This window comes from Macrotis lagotis, chromosome 4, assembly GCF_037893015.1.
Source record: "Macrotis lagotis isolate mMagLag1 chromosome 4, bilby.v1.9.chrom.fasta, whole genome shotgun sequence".
NCBI lineage: Eukaryota > Metazoa > Chordata > Mammalia > Peramelemorphia > Peramelidae > Macrotis > Macrotis lagotis.
Window position 1 is genome coordinate 241,608,767 of NC_133661.1, and position 23,635 is coordinate 241,632,401.

Consider the following 23,635-nt stretch of genomic DNA (forward strand, 5'->3'; position numbering starts at 1 on the left):
TTTTTTAAGGTGAGATTTTTTTAAAATAATAAGCCTTGGATTTCCAGTGAACAGTCATTCTACAAAATGCATTTAGAAACTGAAGCATTTTTTTTAGAGGGGGCCCCTTTTTTGGCTGCTTATTCTGAGATCAAGAAGACATTCCTTCTGGACAGTTCTAATTTCTTGGTGACTCATCTAGACCTGGAGAATCTCATTCCTCAACCACCAATTAGTACTTAAAGACTGATGCAGCCAAGGGACCCAAAACAAATGTAAAGTTACATAATACTCCCTTTGCTAATCCTGGGAATATCACAAGTTGTAGTCAACACATTACTGTCAGGGACATACTTTCCTTTCTTTCCATTTAAAGTGGTGATACTCAAATTATAAATATTATTATATAAAAGAGATGAGTATTGGTAATAAGTTAGAACAAGTAATATATGGGAAGAGTTTGTTGTATTCATATTTTCTATCATTCTTTTTATATATATATATATATATATATATATATATATATATATATATATATATATATATATCCTATCTCCCCCCCAAAAAGCAAAATTGGGAGCAGTGACCAGAAAAATGCAAATGGTGGACCACTCAGCAAATGAATTACTATTAACATTACATTACATTACTCTTAATGGAAGTAGAATGCTATCATTAAAAGCATGTTGTATTGTCATAAGTCTTAGGTGTCTAGTCTTTAATGCTCCCAATCACTAACTATATAACTTGAACAAGCTACTAAATTTTTCCTTAACCATTCATTGCTCTGTAAATTAGAGTAGTAATAACTTTCTTACCTACTTCAGAGGGATATTCTGAGGATCAATTGAAAAAGTTTTAGTAAATGTGAAGCAATTTGTTATAACTTTTTTTAGCATTTTAAAGTTTGCAAAGTATTTTGTGTATAGTATTTCATTTGAGTGTCATGATAACCCTGTGTGGTATTATTATTCTCATTGTATCAATAACAGAACTGAGATTTAAGGACATATCCTTCCAAATTCATATTTAGAGGGTTAAGGGCATATTCCTCCAAATTCCTGTTTTAGTAAGCAACTCCATTCTAGGATAAAAATTCATTTATTTTGAAAGGCCTAGATTTGGGATCTATGTTGGAAGGGATAAGAATGCATCTTATCCAGTTCCTCTCTGACAGAGTATGCTTTCTAATATGTCCAACAGGTAGTCATTCCCCTCTCAAGGAGTTTATATTGTTTCTGAGCTAATACAATATGTATGTGAAAAAGTATTTAGAGAATAGATGCAAAATAAATATAAGGTTGTCTAGTAAAGGAGGATGCTTGTAGTTATGATACTTCGTCCTACTTCCTTCTCTTTTTTTTCCTCTTAATTCTTTTCAATTCCTTTACCTGTTCATGTTTTACTCACTCTGTTAGTAAGTATAATAGTTTCGTTGTCTCACCAAAGTGCTTTATGAAAAAAATTGTCTCATTTTCTAATAAATGTTTCCACTTGGGGAAGTTCTCATTATTTCTGAGAAGTCAAATCTTGGTATCTTTTGACTAATGGAAATATTTATAACTTTTGACTGGCACATTCTGAAGAATGTTCTGGAATATGCTAGAGAATATAAAAACCTGCTGTCCCTGTTTCCATTTCTTGATTAAGACATGACCTCAATGCTATGAACAATATGCTTAACATTTGAGACACCAAATAACTTTTATCTTAAAGGGCATCTATCTGTACTCTTAGAAATAAATAAAAAAAACAAGCCTGAATGAAGTCAAGTTAATAAGGATAAGAATGCTGAGGCATAGTGATAGATATAAAAGGAATGTTACCCTCCAGAATGCTGAAGTAATATGTCAGTGGAATATGTTATCATGTTAAACTTCATTGTTTTTAGTTAACCTTCTTTGCTAATCTCTTTGCTTTTAGCTACTCAGTATCCAGTGGTTCCTTTTTGCTACCCAAGAAATTCCTATCCTTACTCCTCTACTTTCCCCTCTTTAGTTACCTTACCCTTTCTATCCTTGACATTTGAAGTAGAATATCCCATGCCTGAAAACAAGTAATTAAAAATTATGTTAGAGATAAATAAACAAAATTGATTGAGAAATACTTTTAAGGAGTAATCTTATCAAGGAGATTTATTGGACAAGACTGTGAACAACATTGCTGGAAGGTAGGTATAAGGGAAGAGTTTGTTGTATTCATATTTTCTACCATTCTTTTTGTAGAGATATACATCCTGTCTCCCTCCCCCAAAAAGGAAAATTGGGACCAGTGATCAGAAATGCAAATACTTACAATTCCTAGTTCTAATAAAAATACTCAGTAAATAGATGCAGTCATTACTCTTAACTTAATGGAAGTAGAATGGTGTCATTAAAAGAATGTTGTGTTGAGTCATAAGACTTAGATGTCTAGTCTTTAATGCTGCCAATTATTAATTTATAACTTGAACAAGTTACTTAATGGCTATAGGATGAAAATAGTCCTTAGGCTTATGGAACAGTTATTGAATTGAAGACTTCCATAAGAGCAGAGAACCAACCAAAAAGAAAAAGAGTGAACGAATTTTTCAAGCACAGTTATATATATATATATATTATATATATATATATTATATATATATGTATATATGTATGTATGTATTGCAGATAAGAGACACTGAATAATTTTTATTGTTGAATTAATGAATGATCAAAGAGAATGGAAAAAAAGACAATTTCTTTTATAGGTACATATGCATATGATTTTATTGGTGTAGTGAATTCTAATTATGCCATCAACTCCTTTATCACTTACTATTTTAAAGAGTTGTCTGGGCCACTCTAAGAAGTTGAATGATTTGTCCATGGTATGTGTGATTGGTATGTGTGAAGGACAGAACATGAATCTTGGTCTTCCTGACTCCTAGGTAAATCCTATTTTTACTATGCCCCATTGCCTACAAACTGACATGATAAATTGGGGGAAAACAGGAGTACCTTGAAGGCCAGAATGAGGATGTAGATTGAATTCAAAGGTAATTTCTCCAAAGGGGTTTTAAAAGGTTTGTAGTTTGAATCTACAAATAATAGTGTGCAATAATATGAAAATTACTTTGGGATCTCACAATTAAAATATAGCATTGAGACCATTTATGTCTGAATATGAAAGGGATAGCAGATTTTTAACTGTTCTCCAGTAAATAGCTGCACATCACTAAAGAAAACCAACAATGATTTTTAGTTAGCCACTTTGGGGAGACAGTCAACATTTTATCTTATTTTCTAGGCAGACAGATGATGGCGTGAAATGCTACTGAGAGAACAAAGCTTGTTCTGTTGTGATCTTGAGCCACATTTCTGAATAGGGATTACAGTCAGCCAATGAGACCAAGCCAACTTCGGAATGATTGTTAGAGGAGGAAAAAAGGCACATCAGCCAATTTTCTTGGTAGCTACAGAATGAACACTGGGACTACTGGCTAGGAATGGGAATCAATATCCTTGTTAGTCAAAGGGGGTGGGAAGAAGGCTCTCCTTTGTCGGGGAGGCAGCGTCTTGAAGAGTTAGGTACACTTTGAATGAAGTCCTTACTTTAAACAAAGTTTCAAAGAACAGATGAAGTGGTCAGAATTTCAAAGGCACCAATTTGGCACACCTCAAGTTTTGTGTACTTCCTTGATTGGTCAGATCCGTTATGCACTTATATCTTGCCCATTAACTTTTTCTACACTAGAAAAATTGGATGATTGTAGATAAACATGAAAATTTTTAATTTATTTAATCAAGTAGACAACTAGTTGCATAAAATTGACTTGAAATGTGTAAAATTCTCATACAATGCAAACCTGCAGAGCTTAGCAAGATAAACTTGTAACTATGAAGAGAAGAGTAGGTATGTTTTATGTGTTACTGTTTTCATTGAGAAGCTATCTGATGATATAAATTTGTATGTGTGTGTGTGTGTGTGTGTGTGTGTGTGTGTAGGTATAAAACAACTAAGATAAATAGATGTAGAAAAATAAAATACAAGACAATAACTAGTACAGTTATGTCCAAAGTCCTGAGCTTATACTAGATATGACACCCTATACTCTAATCCAAGGGGAAAGGAGTTAAATGAGAACCTTACCCTATTTCAAAAGACCCAAATTATGGATACGTGACAGTGGCTAAAGGAACTGAAATAGCACAAATCAGTTGTTAAATCATAGTCAAATTTGTATCACATTCCTTTGTATATCTTTTGAGAGATTTTTGCCATTGGGGAAGAGGCAGAGAAGAGTTCTGTAAAATATTGGAAGTTTGATGGGTAGGGAAAAAATACCTCTGCCATTGTAGGATGAAATTGCTGCAAAGTGAAAAATGCCTACTCTTTTAAAAATCTCCCTGGTAATATGCTTGTTCTAGACTGTAGACTGTAGAATTCTCTCAAATCAGTTCTACTTTTGGAAATTAGAGGGTTGCTATGATCCTAAATTGGGATCTAGATCTCTTGTAATCTAGTTCTCATGGTCCCCATGGGACATTAGCCAAGGTAATTCTATTATCAAAAGAGTGATGCATAGGATCATGGGATAATAGGTTTAGAGCTAGAAGAAAACTTAGAGGTCATTAAATTTAACCCATCATTTAAAAATTTTTTTTACAAAAATGAGGTCTTGAAGTTACTCTACCCCATAGTCTTCCTCTACCATTCCCACATACAATGTATTCTCCTCTTTCCAGCTTCCATATATATATATATATATATATATATATATATATATATATATATATATATATATATATATATATATATATAATTTCCCCTATTAAAACTCCTTGATGGTATTCTACTGGTATTTATTATTCTTATTTCCAGTGTTTTGCATAGTACTTGGCATATAAATACTTAATCTGGGCTAGTTGACTGATTGACTTACCCAAGGATATCAATGTAGCAAGTGGCAAAGTCAGAATTTGAACCAAATTCTTCTGATTCTGATCAGATGATCTTTTCCCTGTATCATGATGCCCAGATTAGGGAAATCCCCCCCCCAAAATTAAAGTTTATTTATTAAGGACTAATCTTTAGAATTGTTTGGAAATTTTGTTTTAAACTGCAATTTAAGAAAGGAAGAGAGGTCAGTTCATTGTATCTACTTAAGGTGGCTCAAAACTGTATAGATTAGAGATCTATTTGAAATATTATCTGATCTTATTGAAATAAATTCTTGTCAAGCTATCACAAGTTCAAGGTCACTCAAAAGTAGAAAAAGAATTAGATTTTCATCTTAATGGTGGGTCCCGCTGGAACAGGCCTTAACCTGTGTCAGTAAAAATACCTCTCTTCCTAGTAAAACAAAAGAGATGAATTTGTGCAAGGCTCTTCATAATTCTCATCATTTGCTGGTGTCAGGCAGGTCTGGAAGTTTCCCACCCTCCTTATAAACACTATCTCCAGGAAGGAGAGAAATCTTGACTTTTACAATCATGATGTAGTCATGCCTTGAAATCATGTAAGAAGTGCTGCAGAAGCATAAAACATTATTACTATCATTCCAGCAGTAATGAGTATGATTATAATATGGTTTGGGGGAGCTGAGGTGGAATGGCTGTTAAGGCAAAATAAGCTTTACATTCTCTACAACTGAGTGAAAGTTTCATTATCAATAAGCCAAATGTATTTGTTTATGTGAATGGAGAGAAATGAATAGTGCAATATAACCCTTGAAAAATACAAATCCATTTTTAGTGAAAGTATATTCAGAAAATAGCATTCTGTTCTGGGCTATTTAAAACTCAGACACATTTTTGTATTGTTCCAATAATAATGTGTTGGTATGTGATATTCTTTCCCTGCATTAGACTCTGAGCAGGGCCATTCCTAGGGAAACTCATTATTAAATTATTGTGGGTCAAGCAATGGGGCGTGGTAAAGCTATTTTATCCTGTATATCATCCAAATTCTTTCAGGGAATAGTAACAATAACAATAATAGTAACAATAGTAACAACTGTTGTTGCTGTTGCAAAGAAGTTTATATATATTGTGTGTCTCCAAAGTCTTAATATAGTTTTAGGTTTTTAAAGTTTAAAACTACAGTAAGATTTTTTGGGTTCCTTGTATTTTTATTGATTCTTAAGAACAATTTTTGGGAGACAGGTATTATGAATATTCATTAACCTCATTTAAATATAAGGAAACTGATGCTCAGAGATTTAAGTTATTCTAACTCTAGTACCATGCACTATAATAAGCTACTTCTTAGCTCAGAGTAGAAAACGGAATGGTACAGATATAGTGGAATTAGAGGTAGCACTAGTCTCATCTCTTCTTCTTCACTTCCTTTTCCCTGTAAATCCCTCATTTCTACTTCTAAGTTTCTGAGGCAATACTCCCTTTATGGTATAAATAGCATTGCCCTAAGTTCAAGGATTTGGTTTTTTTTTTACTTGATTGAAGAAATGATGTCTCTTTTGATTGTTTCTCACCATTTAGTAGTAAACACTCTATAACTGGGAGTTAGTCAACTACTTTCCTAGTATAACAGAGAAGTAAAAAGTTAGTCTTTATACACACTTCTAAATGCTAATAAAATTTACTGAAGGTTATAAATCCACCTGTATTGGTCTTAGATGAAGAGTGACAGTTACAATATTATTTTGTGGTTCTCCTTTTGATCTGACCCTGGAAGAACATCTCATTACAATAAACAGTAAACACACAAGTACTATCATGGTGCAGTGGATAGAGCACCGGCCTTGGAGAAGGGAGGATGGAGTTCAAATCTGGTCTTAGATACTTGACACTTACTTACCTGTGACCTTGGTGAAGTCACTTAATCCCAACTGCCTCCCATCCCAGGGCCATCTCCAGTCTTCCTGATTCATACCCAGCCTCTGGATCCAGATGGCTCTGGAGGAGGCTGTTGACTTAGCACATCACCCACCCTCATTCAAATCCAATTCATGTGCTTTTTCATAGCATTACCTAACCTGATGTCATGGTCTTCAAGAATAAAGGACAAAAATATCAACATCATCCATGGAGTGACTGTAGAAAATATAGTCAATCTACTTTTGAAAAAAATTTAATATTCTTTTTTTTAATGGAGTTCCAAATTCTCTTTCTTCCATTGTCTTTCCCACCCATTAATAAGGCAAAAAGTATGATATCCAATGCACATATATAGTCATACAATACATATTTCTACATTGGCCATGTTGCAAAAAGATTTTAAAAGTATATTTCATTTTGCTCAGAGTTCATCAGTTCTTTTGATATGGATAGAATTTTTTCATCATAAGTCCTTTGGAATTCTCCTGGATGACTGTATTGATTAGAGTAGCTAAGTTTTTCCACAGTTGATCACCTTTACAATGTTAGTCTTGCTTTGTACAATATTCCTTTAGTTCTGCTCATTTCACTTTATATCAGTTTATATGTTTTCTTTTTTTTAAAGGTTTTTCATAAAGTATACCCTTTGTCATTTCTTACAAAATATTAAAATTCCATCACTATTATACACAATTTGGTCAGCTATTCCCCAACTGATTGGCATGCCCTCATTTTCAGTTTTTTGCCATCATAAAAAAATGCTGTTATAAATATTTTTGTACATATGGGTTCTTTGATGACAATTAAGAGGCATGGTAGATAGCATGTTACTACCCCTGCAAATAAAAGACTCATCTTCATGACTTGAAATGTGCACTCATATACTTACCAGTTGTGTGACACTGTTCAAGTTATTTAATTCTGTTCAATTCCTCATTTGCAAAATAAGCTAGAGAGGAAATTGGCAAACTATTCTTGTATCTCTATCAATAAAACCACAAATAAGATCATTGAAAGTCAGACACTGACTTGAAAACCCATTTCACATAGGCATAGTCCTTTCTCTTTTTCTTTAGTCTCTTTGGGATACAGACCTAGTGGTGGTATTGTGGAGTAAAGGGATATTACATGTTTCTAGCCTTAAATATAATTCCAAATTTTTTCCAGAATATTTTGAGTAGTTCACAACTCTATAAATAGTTCATCAGTGTCAGAATTTTTCCACGTACTCTGTAGAATTTGTCATTTTCATTTTCTGTCACTTTAGCCAGTCTTATAGGTATGATGATACCATCAGAACTGTTTTAATTTGTATTTCACTAATTAGTGATTGTTAGTGTATTTTTTCATATAACTATTGCTAGCTTGATTTCTTCTGAAAATTGTTTTCTCATATTCTTTCACCACTGATCAACTGAGGGATGGCTCTTATTTTTCTAAATTTGCTTCAGTTCCCTTTATATTTGAAAAATGAGACTTATAAGAGAATCTGATTTTTTTTTTAATTTCTTGCTTTTCTTCTAATTCTTTTTTATTTTTCCAATTTCATGTTTTAAAAGTTTTTCAACATTCCTCCACTTGCACATTTATGTTACATATTTTTCTACTACCCTCTCTTCCCTCAGCAGTGAACAGCCTAGTAAAAGTTGTAAGGAGTAGCTAAGTAGTGCAGTAGATAGAGTACCATCCCTGGAGTCAGCAGGACCTGAGTTCAAATCCAACCTCAGAGACTTAATAATTACCTAGCTGTATGATTTTGGACAAGTCACTTAGTCCCATTCCTTTGCAAAACAAGTTATACATATAAATTTGTATTTAATATGTTTATGTAGTAATCATTTTGTTTATGAAGATTTAGAACTAAGGGAGAATAAAGAAAATCATGGGATAGGAAGGAAAAATAGAAGTTTTTATTTTAAAAAAGTGAATATAGCATCCATTCAGTTTATGTCTAAAACTTATATGCATTTTGATCTTATTTTGGTATAGGTATGTGATGTGGGTCTATGCCAAGTTTTTGCCAAACTATTTTCCAGTTTTCCCAGCAGTTTTTGTCAATTAGTGACCTCTTATCCCAGAAACTTATATCTTTGGGTTTATGTCAAGCAATAGATTACAATAGTCATTTACCTATTCTAATTCATTGGTCCATTACTCTATTTTTTTTTTTTTTTTAGATTTTTCAAGGCAATGGGGTTAAGTGGCTTGCCCAAGGCCACATGGCTAGGTAATTATTAAGTATCTGAGGCTGGATTTGAACTCAGGTACTCCTGATTCCAAGGCCAGTGCTCTATCCACTGTGCCACCTAGCTGCCCCATCATTACTCTATTTCTTAACCAGTGCCAGGCAATTTTGATGACTGCTACTCTGTAGTATGGTTTTAGATCTGGTACAGCTAGGCCAACTTCTTTTGCATTTCTTTTCATCAATTCCCTTGATATTCCTTGACCTTCTGTTGCTCCATATAAGTTCTATTACTATTTTTTCTAGCTCTATAAAATAGGTTTTTGGTAGTTTGCTTGGTATGGTACTATATAAATAATTTAATTTGAATAGAATTGTCTTTTTAATTACATTGGCTCAGACTTATGAGAAATTGACATTTTTCTAATTGTTTAGATCTGACTTTATTTGTGTGTGAAAAGTATTTTGCAATTCTGTTCATATAGTTTCTATGTTTGTCTTGGGAGATAGATTCCTTATGTTGTCTACAGTTACTTTAAATGGAATTTATTCTTCTATCTCATGCCCTTGAATTTTTTTTTCATATATAGAAATGTTGATGAGTTATATGGGTTTATTTTATATCTTGATACTCTACTATTGTTTCAAGTAGCATTTTAGTTGCTTTTCTAGACTTCTCTAAGTAAACCATCATATCAACTGCAAATAGTGAAAGTTTTGGTTCCTCCTTGCCAATTCTAATTCCCACAATGTCTTTTCTTCTCTTATTGCTGAAGTTAACATTTCTAATACTATATTGAATGGTAGTGATGCTAATGGGCATTCTTGTTTCACCCCTGATCTCACTGGAAATGCTCCCTATTACGTATAATGTTTGCCAATGATTTTAAAAAGGTACTATTTATTATTTTAAGGAAAACTCCATTTATTCCTATATTCTCTAGTGTTTTTAACAGGAATGGATGTTGTATTTTACCAAAGATTTTTTTCCAGCATCTATTGAGATAATCATATGATTTCTGTTGATTTTATTTTTGATATGTTCAATTACATAGAGTGTTTTTTTGATATTGAACCATCCCTGCCTTCCTGCCGTAAATCCTCCCTGATCGTGGTGTATTATCCTAGTAATAGCTTGTTTAAATCTCTGCTAAAATATTTAAGATTTTTGCCTCAATGTTCATTGATTAGTCTATAATTTTCTTTCTCTGTTTGGGTTCTTCCTGGTTTAGATATCTGACATCATTGATTCCAGAAAAGGAATTTGGCAGAACTTCTATTTTTAAAAAGAATTTATGAAGAATTGGAATTAATTACTTGTAAATCTATGTGGACCTGGAGACTTTTTCTTTCAGAGTTTATTGATGATTTCTTCAATTTCCTTTTTTCTAAATTCAGGCTATTTTAGCATTTTATTTCCTGTTAATCTGGATAGTTTATATTTTTGTAAACAGTCAACCATTTCACTCAGGTTATCAAAATTATTGGCATACAGCTGGGCAAAATAGCTCTAAATTATCTCTTTAATTTCTCTGTCATTGGTGGTGATTTCAGTGATGTTGGTAATTTGGTTATCTTCTTTCTTTTTTAAAAATCAGATTAGCCAAGGTTTATATATTTTTTGGTTTTTTTTTATAAATCCAACTCTTAGTTTTACTTATTAGATCAATGTGCCTTTTTTTACTTTCAATTTTATTTATCTCTCCCTTGATTTTCAAATTTTTTCATTTGATATTTAATTGGTGATCTTTAATTTCTTCTTTTCCCAGCTTTTTTAGTTGAATGCCCAATTTATTGATCTCTTCTTTCTCTATTTTATTCATATAAGCAATTAAAGATATAAAATTTCCCCTAAAACTGCCTTGCTTGTTTAACCATAAAATTTGGTATAATGTTTCATTGTTGTCATTTTCTTGAAAGAAAAAGTTGATTATTTTTGTGATTTGTTTTTTAATCTACTCATTCTTTAATATTAGGTTATTTAGTTTTTGATTAATTTTTGATTTATCTTTCCATGACCCTTTATTACATGTAATTTTTATTGCATCGTGATCTGAAAAGTATGCATTTATTCCTTCTGGCTTTCTGCATTTGATTGTAAGGTTTTTATGCTCTTGAACATGGTCAGTTTTAGTTTAGGTGCTATGTACTAAAGAAAGAAAGAAATATTCTTTTCTATTCCTATTCGGTTTTCTTCAGAGAGCTATCATATCTAAAGTTTTCTAAGATTTTATTCACCTTCTTAACTTTTTCTTGTTTATTTTGTATTTAGATTTATCTAATTCTCAGAGAGGGAAGTTGAGGTCCTTCACTATTATAGTTTTGCTGTCTATGTCTCCTAAGAATTTAGATACTATACCACTTGGTACATATATGTTTAAGAATGACATAATTGCATTACCTATGGTATCTTTTAAGAAGATGTAGTTTCCTTCCTCATTCCTTAATGAGATCTGTTTTTGCTTTTGTGATCACTAGCCCTGATTTTTTTTTACTTCCCACTGAAGCATAATATATTTTGCTCCATTCTTTTCCCTTTTCTCTGTGTATATCTCTCTACTTCAAATATGTTTCTTGTAAACAACATATTGTAGGTTTCTGGTTTTTAATCCATTTCTGTTATCTGCTTCTGTTTTATGGGAGAGTTCATCCCATTTATATTTACAGTTAAGATTACAAATTCTATACTTCCCTTCATGCTATCTATCCCCCTTTATACTTTCCTCTCTCCTTTTCCTTTTATTCCTCCTTATTGATGTTTTACTCCCATTCCCCTTTAACTTTTAAATTTAAACTTTGTTTTTCTTTTGCCTTTGCCTTCCCTTTTCTCTTTCTTTCCCTTTACTCCCTACCTACCTGTAGGATAGGATAGATTTTTAAACTCAATTGAGAATATGTTATTCTCTCTCTGGGCCAAATCTATTGAGTAGGATTTACTCACTTCTTTCTCTCTACTATAATAAGTCTGTACCTCTTCACCTGATGTTATTAATCCACTAATGACTATCCTTCTCCTAGTATAGACCTTCTTTTTAGGTCTTTATTGGTTTAATGATGTCTTGCGCCTACAACCCCTCTCTCCATATTTTTCTCAAGATTATTGAGCTTATCATTTCTTATGACACAATAGTATTTCATCATGATCATATGCCAAAATTTGTTTAGCCATTCCCCAACTGAAGGGCATCCTGCAATTTCCAGTTTTTTGCCAGCACAAAGAGGACTTCTATAAATATTTTCGATCATGTAATTTATTTTCCTTTTGCCCTAATCATTTTTTTTTTTTGTTTTTGCAAGGCAATGGGGTTAAGTGGCTTGCCCAAGGCCACACAGTTAAGTAATTATTATGTGTCTGAGGCTGGATTTGAACTCAGGTACTCCTGACTCCAGGGCCAGTGCTCTATCCACTGCGCTAGCTGCCCTGCCCTAATCATTTTAGGAAACTGATCTAGTAGTGGTATTGTGGGGTCAAAGAATAGAGGAAGTTCAATAATTCTTTGGACTGAATTCCAGATTCTTCTCTAAAATGGTTAAATCAGTTCACAGTTTCAATAATAGTGTAGTAATGTCCCAATTTTTCCATGTACTCTCTAATATTTTTTGCTTTCCTCTCCTATCATTTTAACCAATCCAACAGGTATAAAATATTTCAAGGTTGTTTCTCTAATCAATAATTTGCATTTCTCTAATCAATAGTGATTTAGATCATTTTATATGACTATAATTTGTTTTGATATTTTCACTGGAAAACTGTTTGTTCATATCTTTGGACCATTTCTCTATAGGTGAATGGCCCATAGATTAGTCTAAGTTCTTTACATATTTGAGATATGAGACCTTTATCTGAGAATCAATCTATAAGTTTTTGCCAATTTCCTGATTTCCATCTTATCTTGACTCTATTTGGTTCTTTGTACAAAATCTTTTTAGTTTTCTGGAATCAAAATTATCCATTTTATCCTTTACTCTGTTCTCTATCTCTTATTTATTCATAAATTATTTACCTATTCATAAATCAGATAGGTAAGATGGTCCTGTTTTCAAATTTTTGTAATCTCTTTTCATATTTATAATATATCCTTTTGATTTTATCTTGGTAAATGATGTAAGGTAATGGTCTATGTTCAATTTCTTCCAGACTGCTTCCCAACTTTCCTAACAATTTTCTTTTTCATCAAATAACAAATTTTTATCCCTAAAACTTAAATCTTTACACTTGTCAAATACAAAGCTGCTACTTATTTATTGTTTTATGTCTATTTTTTTAAACTGATTATTCTATTTCTTAGCCAGTACCAATAGTTTTGATAATTACTACTCCTTCCTTAGTATTTTTTCATTAGTTTCTATGATATTATTGACTTTATTTTTTCTATTTTAGTGAAATAATTTTTTGTAATTTAATTGGGAAGGCATAGAATATATAAATTAGTTTATATAGAGTTGCCATTTTTCTTAAATTGGCCCTGCCTACCCATGAACAAATAAAATTTTCTCCAATTACTTAAATGCTATTTATATAAAAAAATTTTTTTTATAATTTTGTTTATATAGTTCCTGGATTTCTTTTGGCACTTATGGTCCCAGTTGTTTTATACTATTTAAAATAAGTGGGATCATTCCCACCATCTCTTCTTGCATGGTTTTGTTTGTGATATATATATATATATATATATATATATATATGAATGCTAATATTTATGTAATTTATATTATATTCTGATATTTTACTATAATTATTAATTGTTTCAACTAACTTTTCAGTTGAGTCCTTGGGATTTTTCAAGTAGGTCATCATAGTATCTGCAAAAAGATATACTTTTATTACCTCATTCCCTAGATTCCTTCTATTTATTTTTCTTCTCTTATTGCTAATGCTTGGATTTCCAATACCGTATTATATAATTTTCAAGACAGTGGGCATCCTTATTATATTCATGATCTTATTGGGAAGACTTCTAATTTATCCCCATTATAAATAATGCTTGCTGATTATTTTGGTATCCTTTTATCAATCTAAGAAAAAACCCCATCAAAAACTATACTTTCAAGTGGTTTTTATGGTAGAAATATGTGTTGTATTTTATGAAAAGCTTTTTTATATCTATTGATATAATTATAGAATATTTAAGCTTTTATTATTGATATGATCAATTATCTATTTTCCTTATGCAAAGCTATCCCTGAATTCCAGGTATAAATTCAACTTGGTCAAAATGTGTAATAGTTAGATAATATTGCAATCTTTTAGCTAGTATATTCACTAATGAAATTGGTCTATAATTTTTTTTCCTCTGTTTTTACTCTTCCTGGTTTAGGTATCAGTATCTCATTTGTTTAATAAAAGGAATTTGGAAAAAAGGAATTTGGTAAAATCCCTTCTTTGTCTATTATTTCAAATAATTTATTTAATATTGTAATTAGTTAATCTTTAGAAGTCTGATGGAATTCACCTGTAAATCTGTCTGGTCCTGGTGCTTTTTCATTACGAAGTTTATTCATATCTTTTTCTAAAATAAGTCTGTTTAGATATTCTATTTTATCTTCTATTAATCTAGGTAATTTTTGTAAATATTTTTCTACTTCACTTAACTTGTTAAATTTATTGGCATATGAGCAAAATTAACTTTTAATTTCATCTTTGTTAGAAGTATATTCATTGGGGCGGCTAGGTGGTGAGGCGGATAGAGCACCGACCCTGGAGTCAGGAGTACCTGAGTTCAAATCTGGCCTCAGACACTTAATGATTACCTAGCTGTGTGACCTTGGGCAAACCACTGAACCCCATTTGCCTTGCAAAAAACTAAAAGAAAAGTATATTCATCCTTTTCAGTTTTAATACTAGTAATTTGGTTTCCTTCTCTCCCTTTTAAAATCAAATTAACCAAAGGTCTATCTATTTTATTTTGTCATAAAACTGTCTTCTAGTTTTGTTTACTAATTCAATGGTTTTTATACTCAATTTTATTAATCTCGGCATTATTTTTTTTTAGGTTCTTGAGGATTTTATTTAAAAATGTATTTCCAGGGTATAGAGACAATATAGATTCAACCCTGAATTTCATTTACATACTCTAAAGAGGATTGAAATTTATAACGATGATCTTGGTTGAGACAAGATTTTGTGCCTTCAGAATCATCATTATCATAATCACTAACCCATATTACAGGGGTTCAAGGTGTAACACCAACAATCTGGAAAATCAGAGTAAAACTTGACCCTTCACACCAAAGAAGTCTGATTTTTTTATGGGGTGTTTAGGGTACTTTATTGTAAAATTGGGTTCAGTATTTTTTGTGTCGTCTGTTGGCTTTCTCATGTTGTTTCCACTAAAGTCCCATTTAAATTTACGTCAACCATTATATAGCAAAATCTTGATGGGGAAAGTTGTGGTGTGGAAGGAGTAAGTCTTATGCAGGAAGGCATATGATAGCTGTGATGCTTGTTGGAAATAGTCCATAATGCTTGGAAGTTTTATTTACTCCACTTTGTCTTGGGTCATCCCCTGTGCTAGAGGTAAAGCTTGATGAGTTCATCACTGACGGCTGAGGGTGTCAGCACCCCAGGTCTGTGAACAGTATTGTGATTAAGGAAGGTGGGGTATAGTCAATCCAGGGGTGTTCTTCTTTGAGATCTTGTCCAGTGCCAACAGACTTTAGTGTAGCTGCTTTGTACTTAAACTTATCTGGCACATCTTGCTGATTCAAAGGAAAGAGTCGGACAAACTTGAAACTCTCTGAGACTATGTAGAAGGGCTTGTTCTGTGCCTTGGCATACACGGCTACCTGGTTGGTACCAATCTTGTTAATAATGCCACCATTTTCAACAACTCCTTCTGCACCAACTATCACAAGATCCACTTTCTCCATGATGTAGCCAACAGTAGCGTCTAAAATCACAGTGACGGGCACGTTCCAACTGCTGAGAGCTTTTGCCATTTTCTTCCCAGATAAGTCAGGCTGGGTCTCCGTGATATACACACTGAATCGTTTCTTGGCCGCAGCTGCTTTCTCCAGGACTCTGAGCACCACTCGTGAGTAGGCATGAGTTAATATCCTAGCTCCACCTTTGATGAAAGTATGGCACAGGCCTGCAATTCTACTTCTGGAAAGTGAAATCCTCCTAAGAAAGAGTTCTCCTCGTTCAATCATGATTTTTTTTTTACACTTTAATTAATCTGGGTACTCCAGGGAGGTGAGACTGATGAATCGGAGTAAGAGTTCTCCACAGGAGGAGACTGCCATTGAAGAATCTACACTGCACAGGATTTTAATGGCATTTTTGAGGTTTGCTCTCAAGCCCTGAATTGTCGCCCCTTTGTCTCTCTTTAAAAACTCAAGCAAGGTCCAGATGGCTGCCACGGCAGAAGCCACGTCGGGATCTTCTTTCATTTGGGAATTAAAGTACTGGATCAACTCCGTGTGATTCATGATGGCCGCAGCATAGCAGCCGGAAACCTCCACCGAGCTCTCCGGGGCCGCTGAATGCCGGCCCGAGGCACGCACGAGCCGCCCACCGTGGGGCCATCGGCATTATTTTTTAGGAGTTTCAATTAGTGCTCAATTGGGGTTTTTTAGTTTATTATTTTTCTAATTTTTTAATTGCATACCTAATTCATGGGTCTGTTCTTTCTCTATTTTCCTGATGTAAGCATTTAGAGATATATAAATTTTCCTCTTTTTACTATTTTTGCCATATTGCATAGGTTTTGATATGTTGTCTCATTATTGACATTATCTTTGATGAAATTATTGATTGTTTCTTTGATTTATTCTTATAATGTTCTTTGACCCACTCATTCTTTAAGAATTTTTATTGTTTTGATAAAAAGAAATTTCTTATTTGAGAACTTGAAAAATAGTACTTCTAGCAATACTACTAAAAATGGAGATCAACATTTCATAATAAATACTGAAAAACATTTGATTAAAAACTTTTCTTGAAAACAAACCTGAAAGTCTTGAAAAATAAGCTTATTTTGCATTGATTTGGTTTCTTGCCTTCTCTCAGTCAGTGGTTGTTGTTGGAGGGTCAATCTCTTAATAACTCAAAAGATCTAAGACTTTAAAGGTATAGAGCAGGTTCTGATCTGCCTTGGCAGAGAAAATTTCATTATTGGTAATTTCTGCACCAAGAAATTAAATCATAGAGTTGGATGAACACAAAACTCAATCCTGTAATCTTGGCACTTGGGTAATGAATACTTGAATAATTAAAATCTTTTTTTGTGAATTTAAAATATTTCTAGATGAAACAAAGCTGGTAGAGACAGATGAAATACTGGATTTAAAAAAAGTCATTATTTAAAATGATCTTTACAGGTCAAACTAATAGTATAAATCAAATAATCTGAAACTTTATAGGGATACATGTAAAGTCCTATATTTTAATTTTTTTAAAATCATCTTTATAAATACAAAGAAAGGATAGAAGTGCAGAGAAAATAATTAATGTGAAAAATATGATAAAGTCTCAAGGAAAATCTGAAATGGATAAAAACAAGCATTTAAAATTGAAAATATAAACTAAATGAGAGCTCCAGAGGAAAGACTGAGAAAGGAAATGAGAGCCTTGGAGAAGTCAGAAAAAGGATTAATAGGTTAGTTCAGGAAATATAAATCCTTTCTTCAGTAATAGACTTCTTTAAAAGTAAGTTGGAGCAGACAGAGGTCAATTACTCTTTGAGATTTATAAAAATCCCAGAATGAATTCTGAAGACTTGGGGGAAAAGCACCATCAAAAATGGAAAGTAATACCTATTAAAATACAAGTGACTTGGAAAACAATGAATATGAGATAATTTAAAACAATGACATTATGTGAAAGCTTCATTAATAAAATGCCTACATAACATACGTAAAAAAATAATGAATAAAAAACTTTCTGAAACAATTAAAACCAATAAGAAGAGTAAAAATTGTATACTAATCACCTCCTGCAATAAAGACTTAAATGAAATTTCCAGAAATGTCATAGTGAAAATCAAGATATACCAGATGGGGGAAAAAAAAGATTCAGAGAGAGACAAAAGTGACAGCTAATGAACCAAGAAACTACAGTCAGGATAACACAAGACCTAGTAACCACTACTCAAATGTAGAGGAGAACTAAGGATGCGTTATTCCAAAAGAAGACCAAAAGGAGAGGCTAACAATCAAGAGCAACTTATCTAGCAAAATTAAGTAGAAACTCAGTAGAGGTAAAAATGATTAAACAGTGAAGCAGAAAACTTGCAAACATTCCTGTGAAGAAACCAGAACTGAATAAGTACATTGAAATGCAAACAACAAAGTCAAGAGAAACATTGAAATCTAAATACCTTTGTATCACTGGAAGGAAATATGTGATAAAATCTTTACATTCTAATAATGAGAGAAGAAACAAGAGCCTCCACAGCAACAAATGTCTCCAGTGATCATAGAAAGAGAAAATGAATGGTCTGGGAGAAGTTTCTTATATTTTGATGATCTTGAGAAAAATGAAAAGGTAAAAGGAATAAAATAAAGAAGAAGGAAATAAGTAGTGTTGAGAAATTATTATATCACATATATAAAGACATGGAAGAGAAGATGAGAAAGGAAGTTACACATGAACCTCAATTTTATGAAACCAAATAAAAAGGACAGACTTCCAAATGCACATGCACATACATTTACTTTTATGTAGAAATATGACACGCTTAACAGTGTTACATGGGGAAAGGTAGAGGGAGAAGGTGGATAGGAAGAAAAGCATATTCAGGGAAAGATTTGGCATTAGCAAAACAAACTCTAATTTCAGAGAATAGTTCCTAAATTAGGAAAGAAAGATGAGAATCTGCTGACTGGGTGAGAGGAGCAATAGAATAGAAAACTGCTCTAAATTTCTCAGACAATAAACTCATGGATAACAGGGACTTTGGGGTTTTTTTCCAAGGCAAATGGGGTTAAGTAGTTTGCCCAAGGCCACATGGCTAGGTAATTATTAAGTGTCTGAGAACGGATTTGAACCCAGGTATTCCTGACTCCAGGGCCAGTGCTTATCCACTGTGCCACCTAGCCACCCCTAACAGGGACCTTGCTTGTTTTTCTATAACTAAAACTTAGCACAGAACCTTTATAAAGCCTTTATAAATTCCTTTTCAGTTAATCATAAGTTTGAATTCTTGCTAAATATAAAGATGCGTATGTATGTGTCTGGGTAAATATAAACAAGGAAAGGATTTATTCCAATTATACACTTTCATTTATCATGGATCTATAACTCCAAGGAACCTTAAAGTGCATTTAGCACAATCCCTTCATTTCATAGATAAGGTATCCAAAGACTAGAGAAGCAAAGAGACCCACCCACCTTTATAAAGGTACTTGTTGTCAGAGGCAGTATGTAAACCCACATCATCTGATTCCAAAGATGGTGGTCTTTCCATTCAATAGTACAGAACATATAGCTTCCCAAATGTGGAAGATATATTGCATGCTGGCAGGAGGGGTTTCTTCTTTTCCTTTTCCCTAGGCAAAGCAGTCTATAGCATAACGAGGGCAGTGAGCAGATTCCTGTTGTTCTGAGTGATGTCTCCACCCAGAGATACCAAGGCTGCACACAGCTGTGACCTAGATGGCAACACCCCAACTTCTAGGTAATGAAACTAGGATTATAGCCTTCTCATGGTCCATAGAAATTTATATATTCCTTTTCAAAGATCTATTATTACAAGTAAGCTGTAATTGTTATTATCATTGCTATTAGTTTATTTCCTATTTTGGTTGAAGTAGATTCAGTTGACTATACTCTTAGATATCACCTATTACTAGTTCTTCCCATCATGGATAATGATGATTGTCATTTTTAAAGTATCTAAAAAAACCAGACTCCTTCATAAAGGAATACAGGAAAGCTTACCCACATTTTGTTTTGACTCCTGGGTTGGTGCTAGGCATTATTCATATGATCAAAGAACTGTAATTAGGTATAGGCAAATTTTTCTTTTTAAATGAGTGAATGCAGTAAGAGTTGAGGGACTATGTATACCAGTTGGGATATTTCAAGGTTTTTTTTTTAAATGTTGAAAATTTAGGGCGTTAACTATACATCAATTGGGGTCAGAGTTAAAAAAATACTCTATGAACATCATTGCACAATTGTATACTTGTAGGTGTGTCCTAGGGGCTTAGAGCTTTCTCTGAAATGCTTGGCATTATTTACTATGGAAAATAGGTGACTAGATTGAATAGACCACTCTTCTGTTCTAGGCTGACACTTTTATGTTATTTCTGGTTTCATCTGAATTTTCTTTGGCTTCCTTGAGACCAACATCATAATGATCAAAAAGATAATAGAGAAAGAGATTGCCCAAGAAAGAAGGTGAACAAGGCAGTTCATTTCTGTGTGTTGATTCAAACTGGAACGATGAGGTTCTGGAGTTGAGGGAAACTAGTAACTCATTTTCTGAGTGACAGCTTCTGGTACTCAGAAAACAATAAGGGTGTACTTGTTAAGACAAGTTGAATAAATAATTTCAAGGAGTTTTTCTCAGAACTGAATGTTTGTCTTTTATGTAGCCCAAGTATTTGCCAGTTTTTAACCAACCACAGGCCAGGATATCACAAAAGCCTACTGCACTAATTCTTTTCTCTGTATACCTTATTGTTTTCCCTTCACCAAGCAACTGAATAAATATGATGGAAGACTGAAATCTCAGCCAAGAGCAAGTCCTGTCATAAGCTGATCTGAAGAAGGAAGAAGGAATGATTAAGGGAAGCATGCTGAGGGATCACTGGTTCTGTTATAGTTATAGTTCCTCTTCTACTCCCCTGTGCAAATCTGATTTTTATTCATCCTGATATTATATTTAGAGAACAGGATTGGAAATACCAAACTAGGTTGACTTTTGTCTTCCCTTTAATCCTAGCAGCTAAGCTATTTTGAATTATATAGTATAATACCTGAAGCAGCCAAAGTTCCAGAATTGGTTCTGAACTTTATAAAACAAGTAAAGTATGATCTTTCTAAACATTCCTTGAATATTAAGTTCAAAATAAGAGTGGTTTTTGTTTTGGAAATGGGGAGCCTTCTGGAAGATATTGTCAAAGTATCAATACATTTCAGAGTACAAACATGATGTTAGGGGTGGCTAGGTGGTGCAGTGGATAAAGCACCGGCCTTGGAGTCAGAAGTACCTGGGTTCAAATCCGGTCTCAGACACTTAATATTTACCTAGCTGTGTGTCCTTGGGCAAGCCACTTAACCCCATTTGCCTTGCAAAAACCTAAAAAAAAAAACCCCCCAAAAAACCATGATGTTAGTATTCATGTAACATAGGACATTTACATGAAGAAATAAGTAGCTTATTCGAATGGTATCCACCCCTTCATTGATTCAGAATTTAGAAAGCAATAACTAAGGATATTTAGAATACAGTTACTAACTATTTTTTAAGCTACAATTTTCTTACAATTTTTTTTATGGAGCACATTGAGTCTCAGTTTCTCAGTACAAAGAATTATTGACAAAAATGTATGGCCCAGAGTCTATGGTATCCAGGACATCTCCAGTCATCCTGATCTGTATCTTGCCACTGAACCTAGATGGCTCTGGAAGAGAAAGTGAGGTTGGTGACTTTGCACAGCATCCCCTCACTTAAATCCAATTCACTTGCAAGTCATGACATGATGTCATGGTCCTCTTTGAGAATGAATGACAAACAATGAACAAATGATTACACAGAGACCTCTGTTGTAAACCAGTGCAAAATCTTTTTGACTAAGAGAGACTGGGAGGTATCTTTTTGTGTTTTTTTTTTTATACAGAAACAGTCTTGTGCCTATTCATTCCAAATGGACCTCACTTCCTGTATCTGAAGCACTATAGAGAATGAAAGATATACTAATAGCATTGGTAATATACCATAGGCTTGGTATCATCTCACTGTCAACATATTCATACATACTCACATTCAAAGTCTGATAAGGTTAAGCACATTTCACGCTATTATTCTTTTCTCAGACTAGATCAAATATTCCTTTACTTGAAGATCACTATTGAGTCACGTGAATGCCTTTACTTTCTTCATATTAAGTGTTATCTTTATCAATGACTTGATTAACACTAGAAATATTATGCTTTTCACATTTATAAATGGCACAAAGTTTAGGAAGATAGCTGATAAAACAGATGACAAAAGTCAGTCAGGATTTTATAAGTTTCTAACAGGTTGTATCATTAAGCAAAATTTAATTACTAAGTTGACAGAGATCAGTGTAAAGTCATATGTTTGGATTCACAAATTTAACTTCTCAACTATGAGATGTGAGAGATATGGTCATATTAGGAATTTATTTGAAAATGCCTACAGTGTTTTGCAGGCTGCTATCTCAATATATATATTTTTAAAAAGATATAACTATTAAGATTTTTTAGGCTGAATTGAAAAAAAAGAAGAGGAAGTGATAATCCAGCTGTGCAATGCCGTCCAGTGGAAGACAGTCAGGACAGTAAAGACTTGGAGTTCTTGTTCATATGAGAATAGTTAGAAAGGATAAGGGATGGAAAGCCAGGAAAAATTAAAGAAAACCCAATTCAGGAGACACATAATAATTTTCTTCAATTATGTGAAGGATTATAACATGGAACAGAGATCGAACTTGTTCACTTTGGTAGAGAGCAGGACCAACAGCAATGAGAAGTTGAAAAGAATCAGTTTAAGTTTGAGATAATGAAGAAATTCCTAAAAATTGGAACTATGCAAAAGTAGAATTGCCTTTAGAAGTGGTAGTTTCTTTCTTCTCAGAAGTTTTCAAGCAGAGGCTGGATGATCATATGTCCAATATAGACCAATAGATATTCCAATTGTGTGTAATTTGTTCTAAATGACTATTGAGATAACTTCCTACTATAAAATTCTGGAATACTGTGAGGGTTCCCTCCCTGAAATTGCTCCCTATCTACTGGCTTCCCTATGCCTCTAAATATGTCCAGTCTCTCCCATCCTTTAAAAACCTTCACTAATTTTAACATCTATACTAGCTGTCATCTTGTGTCTTTATGCCCCTCCTGGTGAAAGCCATTATTATTATTAGTAGTTACTTGAACTTCCAGTTTTCTGACTCCTAAATACTCTGAAAATCCATCCTCAAAATTCAGTTGAAACTATTCTCTCCAAATTCATGCATACACTCTAAATTGCAATATCTAATGGGAAGTTAAATATATATAGCATACACATATGTAATCCTATGATATATAAAAAGTTTGAGAAAAATAGTTTTTATTAATCATGCTAGCAATAATTTAAAAAAGGGGTCAGCAACACTCTCGAATGCCAGAGTCCCCTCATGGAACTCACTAAATGCTTACATACCCTTGAAAGAGTGGATGTTCCTGAGGATGGTCATTGACTGCTTGGTGAATAAGTAATGAGAAAAAAAATGAATATTATAATGAGAGGTAAAATGGTTGTAATGAGGGGTTAGGGTACATAATTTTGATGATGTCATTTGATTCCAAATCACTCCTAGACTAGGGCAATTGAAGAATTCTAAGCAAGGAATCTATCCCCACCCAAACCTTAAAAGAACACAATGAGCAACCCACCTGGGTGGGGTCTGAATGTGACTGAAGAGAAAGTTAATCTAGTCTCTTTATCAGAAGTATCTTTGAGATGCTGCCTTGGCCTAATAGAGAATAAGGTTT

The 23,635-nt window shown here is 33.2% G+C and overlaps 1 protein-coding gene and 1 pseudogene across 4 annotated transcripts in view; one reads left to right on the forward strand and one right to left on the reverse strand.

Annotated features, from left to right (window-relative positions):
* Window positions 1-23,635, forward strand: part of DIO2 (iodothyronine deiodinase 2) — a 361,142-nt gene that overhangs the window by 181,033 nt on the left and 156,474 nt on the right. The window lies entirely within an intron of this gene.
* On the reverse strand, window positions 15,476-16,395 carry LOC141522285 (translation initiation factor eIF2B subunit alpha pseudogene; annotated as a pseudogene).